The sequence below is a fragment of the Salvelinus alpinus genome, chromosome 6 (genome assembly GCF_045679555.1).
Source record: "Salvelinus alpinus chromosome 6, SLU_Salpinus.1, whole genome shotgun sequence".
NCBI classification, from domain to species: Eukaryota; Metazoa; Chordata; class Actinopteri; order Salmoniformes; family Salmonidae; genus Salvelinus; species Salvelinus alpinus.
Genome location: NC_092091.1, coordinates 36,919,441 through 36,929,520, shown reverse-complemented (window position 1 = coordinate 36,929,520; position 10,080 = coordinate 36,919,441). Strand labels below are relative to the sequence as shown.

The 10,080-nt window shown below is 40.0% G+C and overlaps 1 long non-coding RNA gene across 1 annotated transcript; it reads left to right on the top strand.

Annotated features, from left to right (window-relative positions):
- The first annotated feature begins 436 nt into the window (after positions 1-436).
- Positions 437-3,236, top strand: LOC139577838 (uncharacterized). The gene is made up of 3 exons (XR_011675429.1): positions 437-487; positions 595-690; positions 3,001-3,236. It is a non-coding gene; the product is annotated as an uncharacterized lncRNA (long non-coding RNA).
- Positions 3,237-10,080: the final 6,844 nt, after the last annotated feature.

Genomic DNA, 10,080 nt, shown 5'->3' with positions numbered 1-10,080 from the left:
TCAAACGCCCCATGCAGAGACACACACCCCCACCCCCTTTTGTTTTGAAACACACACATACATGCCCGCACACACCCACGCGCACGCACACGTCTTTTCCGAAAGCCTTTTTCTTCGGGACAGGCATGTTGATAGAGCGAAAAGACAGAGTCCCTTCGTTAAAGGTGAGATACCGCTTTAAAACCATTTATTTAATTTATAATATTTAGTACATACCTTTTAAAACACGCTATAATTAGTTCAACATTTTTACTGCGCAATATTTAAACATGCACGTATGTTTTATGTATAAACATTGTAGGACTACAGTTGTACATCATTACCACACACAGCACTGTACTTTAATAACCTTTAAATGTTTATGTTTATAACATGCTGTTGTAGGAAAGACTGTATTCGTATAAAATAAGACATTGTTTTTTAAGACATTGCATTTCTCCGCGACAGACCGGGGTGAGAGAGAAGAGACAGATTCAATTTGTTGAAGGTGAGATACGGCTTTAAAATGCGTTTATTTAATTCTAAATCTTTAGTACAGACCTTTTAAAACATGCTATAATTAATTTAAAAAATGTTACTATTCCTTTCTTACAGATAAAGGGCCCGGCTATAGGGTTGTCTCTGACCCTCTGTCAGTTTCCAATTCCCGGTCGTCAAGACAGGCTCTCTTGCACGCTCCAGCATGGCTCCGTAAGTTTTCACTCCATGGATAGATCAAACGCCTTGCATGTAGACCCTGGGTATGTCGTAAGGATAGAAGCGGCCAGCGATGTAATTGTTCACGATTTTGGAAAAGACTGTCCAGCTTATTCATCAGGGTTATGAATATAGGATAATCACGCCATTTAAAGCTAAACACTGGCATAAAACAGTTGACATCCTTGCAGGCTTTTGAAAATACATACTGTATGAACTGACAGATTTGGTTGCATTTGTACTTTCATATTGTTCACATGCTAAAATTGTCACTTTGGAGTCGGGCATATACGCCATTGAAGAGATTCTTATTGCTTTCAAATCACCGCGCTCGCACACCAGCTCTTCCTAAGCATAGCCTGGCAGGGTTGTACCACTCAGGGCCTGTTCAATTTGACAGAGCGCTAGCCGTATCTTAAGCCATTCTCTCATACGCAGCATAGGAGGTTGGGACCGCTGTCTGTGAAAATCTTCACAGTTGAATCCTCAGGTTGGAATATGTAAGTCATATGTCCATCACTCGTATCCAAAACTCCTTTAAAACATTTGGGGGCCTCATACAAAATGTCCTCGATGCTTTTATCATTGGGCTCATGACAAGAGGCGCATAGCACCCCGAGAATTGGCCTAGGAGACATAATTTTCTGTTTAAATTTCTGGCTTTATTTTTAAAATCTTGTTTAGTGTTCTGGGGGCGCATGTGTTGTTCTGGGTCTTATTTATAATGCGTCTTCCCCCAACACAATACCCCCAGGACATTCCTGCTTCATAGACAACAGCGCTAAGGGCAATAAAATAGGGGGTGTGGGGCCATCCTCTTTGAAATGTTCAAACACATCCCCCCAGTTCAACGAGGTCCCTACACATCAATCATCATGACAACTTCAAAGGAATAGATGCAATATATGCATAAATTAACACACACTCTAACACGTGACAACAGGAACAAGATGCACTTATATGGGCATAACCACGTGATAACTTCCCGCCAGGATGTCCTGACAGGATGCCCATATTTGGGCATGCCCTGGAGCACGTGATAACTTCCCGCCAGGATGTACTGACCGGATGCCCATATTTGGGCATGCAAACGTCATCCGGACATAGGGTCATGAATCAAACGTTTGATGCGTGCTGCCTACTGTATTCTCTCTGAAAAGCATTACAGGTGAAGCTGGTTGAGAGAATGCCAAGAGTGTGCAAAGCTGTCATCAAGGCAAAGGGTGGATACTTTGAATAATCTAAAATCTAAAATAGATTTGGAATTGTTTAACACTTTCTTGGTTACTACATGATACCATATGTGTTATTTCATAGTATTAATGTCTTCACTATTATTCTACAATGTAGCAAATGGTAAAAATAAAGAAAAACCCTTGAATAAGTGTGTGTCCAAACTTTTGATTGGTATTGTATATATAATGTAATTTAAAAAAAATGGTTTGTTGTTGCCTGTTTTGCATGTTATTTTGGCATTAATACATCTCACATATGAGTTTGAAAAACAATGTAAAAAAAATGGTATTGAGTTAATGAAGCTGCATACAAACAAGGTCTCTTTTTTGCTTTCTTGAGTAAGGCAGCTCCAAAATGCAGGTGTTTCAGCTTAGCTCAGTGCTTTCTGTGGTGGAGTGGCAGCCAGCGGAAAATACATAGCGTAGGGGTTGGTAATCTTCAGCGTCAGCTGAAGTGGTGTAAAGCTCGTTCTCTGGAGTGATGAATCTGGCAGTCTGAAGACGAATCTGGGTTTGGGGGAAGCCAAACGCTTCCTGCACCACTGCATAGTGCCAACTGTAAAGTTTGGTGGAAGAGGAATAATGGTCTGGAATTTCTTCTTCTTCTTTGGTATTATGGCAGGCTCCAAACAAATGTTATATAGTAGGTGCATCCCACCACCTACTGTATTGACTTTGTGTCAGCCTAATATTCTGTAATATGAATTCATTACACTTTGCCCTACCAACTGACCCTACATCCATTAAAATCTCATCACTGTTCCACTACTTTGCCCTATCTGATCCTACACCAGGCCAGAAGCCTGGGAGGACCGGACGCAATCGTTCAAAACACCTTATAACTCTTCTGCAGTAAAATATCATACACCCAATTACTTCTCCGCAGCTGCCCCCACAACATATACCCTCTGTGATTTACATTCCATTCCTGCGGTACAGTTGACAACCATGGCCATGAATGCCAAAAAAAACAACCTTACTGAAGCACATGTTATTCCTATCACTCTTGTGACGACCCTCCCACTCTGTCTGCCGAATTCTTTCTCTTTGCTCTTGTTTTCCTTAATAGGATGTTGGTGGGCGGAGCCGGGAGGGTCGTCAGCAAAATGGGACACACCTGGGCTTGGGAGTGTCCCAGGATAAATGCACCTCTTCCCCATACATTGAGGAGACTCTCTCCATGCAGACACTGATATATTTTGGGTTGTGGCATTTTTGTGGCTGTTTTTGTTTTTTTGCATTGGCACCTTTCAACACCTCTCATTATCACATTTATGCACGCAACCACTCACTTATACTACTGATTACTGCCTACACACACCATTGTTAATTGTATTTAGTTTACTTTAGTTAATAAATATATTTTGTTATTCCTTAGCTCCACGTTGTCTCCCTTTTTGTTGTGAACTTTGAGCCGGTTCATGACACTCTCTATTGGCCTCGGCCTACTCACAAAGATCCTCTTAGGATCCCTCACCCTGGACTCATCTTCCTCTACTTCTCTCTTCACTGCCTCAGCATTCGACACCTTCTGCACTACTCTGATGGCAACCTTAACCTGCCTTTCACTCACTGGACACCTCTGATCTCCAGCACCAGTTACCCCTACAGTTTACACACACAACCTTTTTACACAAACACCATAATGGGTTCAGGAAAAAAGCTCTCACAGGATAACTGACACATCCTAACTTGACTTTATCTGGTAAAGTATCTGCATTAAAACTCAGTATATTACAGACAGTGTCTTCTCTGTTTCACCACGCTCTCCACCGGGTCTGCGTCGCATCAAACGACGGTCGTCACAGACACCGGTAATCTTCAACTTCAGTTGACCCTCCTCAACACTTAATGCCACTCGGGTTATCACTCCTTTCAATACTCCTTTTCCTGCTCCGCAGAGGAAATCAAGTCACAGTTCTTGTGCCCAGTCCTGTGGTGTGGAGCGCACGCTCCCTCTGGATGGCAGAAATGCAAAAAATCTACACGATTCCACTTCGAGTGACTTTCACTGAACCAACATTTCCCAACCTCTTCTCCACCCAACCTGACACCACATATGGATCATCAAAAAAGGCAAGGATCCATTCTATCCAGAAATCTCACTCCCACTGGGCAAAAATTTTCTTTATTACCATTGGGACAATTCTCAAACTCAGCGGTCTTCACCACACCTGCCACTGCAGTTAATTCATCCTCCTTGTCATGTTCAATTTCCTTCTGAAGTGCTCCATATTTACTCTTAATGTGTACCACCTTCTTACCGACCTCTATAGGTTCCCCTGACTCCATCTTCAAGTCATTCGTACGTAGAGTAATTATGTTGAAGACCAGTAAATCCTTAACTGTAACAAAATGTTCCGTAACAGTGAAATCATTTTTTACTTGCTATGACTGTGATAAGTTGCTAAGGACAAGAGTGCCCGCTAAATGACGAAAATACAAATATTAAAATGTAAACTTGCAAACATTGGGTAATATGTCACTGGGTAATAACAGTAATATGCTGTAATTGTTACAGTAAATTAGATTACAGCAGCTGACTTGGTACTGTAAATAGATTACAATAACATTGTTGGTACAGCAAAATGGATTACAGTAGCTGTACTGTAAAATAAATTGCAGTAATTTACTGGCCAATTACTGTACAGGAAATGTTTCACATTGTAGGGTTGAAATGGTTTTTGGCACTCCATAAATACAGTATGGTACTGCGTTCTGAATTACAGTAAATTACTGTAGGCACTTGGCATGTAAGTAGATTTACAGGACATAATTTTTCATATTTCCTAAACTACAGTATATTAGTGTATTCTGTGGGGTACAGCATTCTTACTCACGGGTTCAGCCTCTTACATGGCACGCCTTAAAATATGTTAATGAGTCAGACTCTTTCCCCGCCCACAATGCACCACAATTAATTCTGTAAAACATATTTAAGGTATTTTACTGTGCATTCATCAGTGTTTTACTGTTGAATTACATTATTTTTTTATTTCACCTTTTTTTGTTTATATGTCACCTTTAAATGTCTTTCAGTGTGCGGTAAAACACATTTACGGTATGTTACTGTGCATTTTAGAGTGCTTTACTGTTGAAAATACAGAAATGTCTTACAGTGTGGTTATCAAGGGCTATTTTCTGAGGCAGTCTGTATGTGAAAGGTCTATGGAACAGGTAGCTATTATAATAAATGTCAGATTAAATTTGTTATAACCCACATTGTTCATGCATCTCTCTATGAAAATATCATTAGTTGCATATGTTTTTATTATGGGCCTCAAGTAATTTGCCTATAACATAAATCATATTGGGACTAACATGCATATTGCAGGCAAACATATGTCTATGGATCCTCTGCATGTATTGGTGCAGACAATGTGGATTTATTTGTGTCCTGTTCATGTTTATTACCTACGTTATGACCCTGATCTTCACGCTGACATTCAGTTAAATATTCTACAAGTCTGGGAAGGACCAGGATGACATTCAGGCTCCTTACATAACAAATTAAACTCATTTATTTTTATTTTTAAGGAGAGTAGTGTAAAAATGTCAAATGCCAACAAAGATCTAATACAAACCTCTGAAAGTAGATGTATGGTAGTACAAATATAACATAAAAAGGTAACTTGAATGCTATCGTTTTAATTGGAGCAATCTCAGATTGTCATATGTCTGCTTCAATAAGGGGATAATGCTTGAGGCGTCCGCATGCTTCACAGCTGAAACAGTTCAGAAGAGTTTGTGCATATATTATGATGTCTTTTTGTGATGTTTTTGTTCGGGCACAAAAAAAGAATTATTGAGGCAAGCCGAAGTTGCTAGCCAGAGTCTACGCCCCTTCATCAGTGATTGGCCAACAGTAGGGATTCTTCAGTAAAGTCTTTATTGTCATTCAACGAAAGACGACTCATTTTCATGCTTCTTTTTTCATTTAGAAATATTGCACCAATCATCTTAGTTAGATGTAAAATTGCACGACTGAGATCTCAGCAAAAACGTCATAATCAATTACAGATTACTTGAGTTATCTTAGAGACATTTTGACTATTTTGAGGAAGTGCATACTGACTAAGGCGTTTCAAAATGATTGACAGTACTATTGCCTCTTTTTGGCTAGCCGCCAGCCGAACTGAAGCATGCTGATCCCTTTAGTCTACATCCTTTAACCATTTAATGACCATGGTTGGTAAGCCCTTATTTGGAAAGAAAGAGAGAGCGAGAATTTTTGGGGGGACATTACATTACCACGACTATACCAGTTCAAGGTTGAGTTCAACTTTATTTGCCATATGTAATAATAAATAAATAAATAAATTCCTCTAAATGACAATGGATGTGCTTGCCCAGCCACAGAGGTCATTCCAAGAACGTACAGTACATCCGTAACCCAGCTGTCCACTCCCTCTGCCATGTGTTTTTGTGTTAGGGGTCATTCTGAAAGGATAATCAGGTCAGATTAGGACCACTTCCTACTGTAGGAAGAACATCTGTAAAGCCGGAGAGCAGTGTTTATCTGTGCCCTCTGACAAAATACACGTTCACAGTACATATTTTTGCATTGTTAAAATACGATAATGTTCCAGTTGTGATGGGATGTGAATGCTGTACCAAATTATTTGGATGATGACTAATAAATGGATAACAGCGTAGCCAGCAGCGCTTATATTAGATCCATATAGTACATGATGCTGGATAAATTAGTCATAGACCAGAGCAACACTGAGCCTATCGTACAGAAAGACATACAGGCACATCCACCCTTAGGCAGGCTAAGTGGTTTACCTAGATACAGTGTTGCAGGGACAAGCAGGGTTGTTTCTTATTTTCTTGTTTCTTGATCCTGTTTTCTTCAACAATGCAATATCTCTTTCCCCACTCTGACATAGGCTTACTGTACCTTGTGTACTGCCTCAAGGAAATTAGCTTATTCCCAACTAATATCCCCCTGACTTGAGTCACAATTTATTTTATTTAACTGTTGGCCCATGCATGACATTCTGAGGCAAAATGTACATAAACTAAAAAAAGGGCCCCAATGTTATCCAATAGGGTGTTATGGAATTTTGCATGTGTTGAGTTTTATTATACAGTCAGCCTACCTGCATTACTCCTGTGCCAATAATCATAACATCAGCATAGTAACCTTATCATGTTTACTGAAAAGGCATATCAGTCCACACACCCATGTTCCTACGCTTGCTTTCTAATTCCATGCTAAGTATATACTTTATGAAACAGCAAAACAGCTTATATCACTAAGTTGAGGGAAGGTTATCAGAAAGTTACGAAAGGGAAAACGTAATAAGTCACTCCATGGCAGATCAGTGAGAGGAAGATTGAGAAACTTCTAGATGAGTCTCATTCCTTCACAGATAACAAACTCCATAATAGAAAATGATGGAGGCGTACAGTACGTACCTCTTGGTTGGCGAACTGGTCCCAAGACCAATTAAAATCACACAAAACAGATGGCAGAAGACCAGCCTGGATCGAAAAGCCTCCCACTAACTAGCATTTGCAATTAATTGACTTAACACAACAAACAATGCTGCTGCAGCACAACAACTGCAACTATTCAAAAGAAAATATTATCAATTTTTTATGTTTTATCATATTTGTGAATCTCTGAGCGATATTCTATCGATTCCCGGGGTCATTTCATGTTTTCATGTGTATCTTGAGTCAGACTGGCTGTATTTCTGCCTGCTTATATGGCAAATATAGCTCAAATACACATTCTAACATTAAATGACCCCGGGAATCAATAGAACATTGTTAGAGATGCACAAATACGATATAACATTCAAAACAGGTAAATGTTTCCTTTAGGGGAAGATCATGAGGGATAGACTGCATTGTTGTTTAAAAGGGCTTGTAAGTAAGCATTTCACAGTAAGCATTTCTACACCTGTTGTATTCGGCGCATCTGACAAATACAATTCGATTTGATTTGATAGACTAAACTAATACACTAAAACACCTCATGAGAACTATTACTAGACATTACTGAAACTGCAGTATATCGGGTAACCTGAATAGTGATACATGAATATGCAATTATGTTGTTTAAGGAAGTAAATCCCTTGGCGTCAAACAAATTATCTCAAACATAGGTAAAAGATCAGGTGTCAGGAAATGTGTTGAGTTCTGGTCATTTTACAATACAACTTAACTGTACTGTACGATACTTGTATGTATACTCATATCTGACAGAAGATCTATCCTGTATTAAAAGTTACCTTCCATACCATAACTGTTCTTTTTAACCTCTGGGAGAAGAGGCTGAAAACGTCTAAATAGACTCTCTCCTGTTCCCGGATTATGATGCGTTTGAATAATGTACATTAAATAAATAAAGTTGGACATAAGGCATGTGGCCTTAGGGTTGAACTAACAACAAAACCACAACAGATGCTGTCTGGCCAACTCTGAGAGGTTACATTCTACATTTTACTCATTTAGCAGACGCTCTTATCCAGAGTGATTTACAATTAGTGCATTCATCTTAAGATAGCTAGCTGAGACAACAAAACACAATCATATCAAGTCATTTTCCCTCAAAGTATTTATCAGCAGTCAGTGCTACAGTAGGAGGAAAATACAAGATATATAGATAGAGTCTGCCCTGCAGCAAGACACTACAGAACTGTAAAATCAGATTATACTCCAGCGCCAATAGAAAACAACTTTAGACAAACCATGTTTGAGTCCCAAATGGCACCCTATTGCCTATATAGTGCACTATGGGCCCTGGTCAAAAGTAGTGCACTATGAAGGGAATAGGGTGCATTTGGGATGCACAACATGTTTCCCTGGTCACTGTCATTTTATTAATGTAGTCACAAATTAGCAGTCTGGAGATATGGAGATATTCAGAAACTCTTGGTAGGACAATGAAAGTTTCCTTCAAAACTCAATCTTTTATTGTTAACTTTCACAGTTTTTTTGTTCAGTGGGAAACTGAGGGCTTTCTACACCTTCAGAGAAGGCCTAAGGATTTATAAAATAATTGGTATAGTTTTCAAATATATATTTAATCTTTTCAATAATATTTCAATGGTATTCTAATCAAATCAAATTTATTTATATAGCCCTTCTTACATCAGCTGATATCTCAAAGTGCTGTACAGAAACCCAGCCTAAAACCCCAAACAGCAAGCAATGCAGGTGTAGAAGCACAGTGGCTAGGAAAAACTACCTAGGAAGAAACCTAGAGAGGACCCAGGCTATGAGTGGTGGCCAGTCCTCTTCTGGCTGTGCCGGGTGGAGATTATAACAGAACATGGCCAAGATGTTCAACTGTTCATAAATGACCAGCATGGTCAAATAATAATAATCACAGTAGTTGTCGAGGGTGCAGCAAGTCAGCACCTCAGGAATAAATGTCAGTTGGCTTTTCATAGCCGATCATTAAGAGTATCTCTACCGCTCCTGCGGTCTCTAGAGAGTTGAAAACAGCAGGTCTGGGACAGGTAGCACGTCCAGTGAACAGGTCAGGGATCCATAGCCGCAGGCAGAACAGTTGAAACTGGAGCAGCAGCACGGCCAGGTGGACTGGGGACAGCAAGGAGTCATCATGCCAGGTAGTCCTGAGGCATGGTCCTAGGGCTCAGGTCCTCCGAGAGAGAGAAAGAAAGAGAGAAAGAGAGAATTAGAGAGAGCATACTTAAATTCACACAGGACACCTGTGTGAAATGGCATTTAATTTAAGATCCAATCTGGGGAGATAAACCTTGCTAGCTAACTCAGCCATTGGTTAGGCCCTCCGAAGCAAAAGAAGGCATCTGGCATTCAACCATAGTCCCAGTTGATATTTGATAGAACGATGCAGCCAAACTTGCCTGTGTGGAAACAACCTGGGGTGACCTACAGTAGGTTACCCCATTGACTCACAGCAAAAACATAACTGTAATGATGTACATTGAGAGTCGGGAAGCAAGTTCAGGGAGTGAATACATTTAATCAATAAATGACCAAAACACGAACAGCGCACCAACATGAAACAGATACAGGAACAATGACGACTGGGGAAGAAACCAAAGGGAGTGACATGCAGTATATAGGGCAGGTAATCAAGAAGGTGATGGAGTCCAGGTGAGTGGAACGCTGGTGACAGGTGTGCACCCTAATGAGCAGCCTGGTG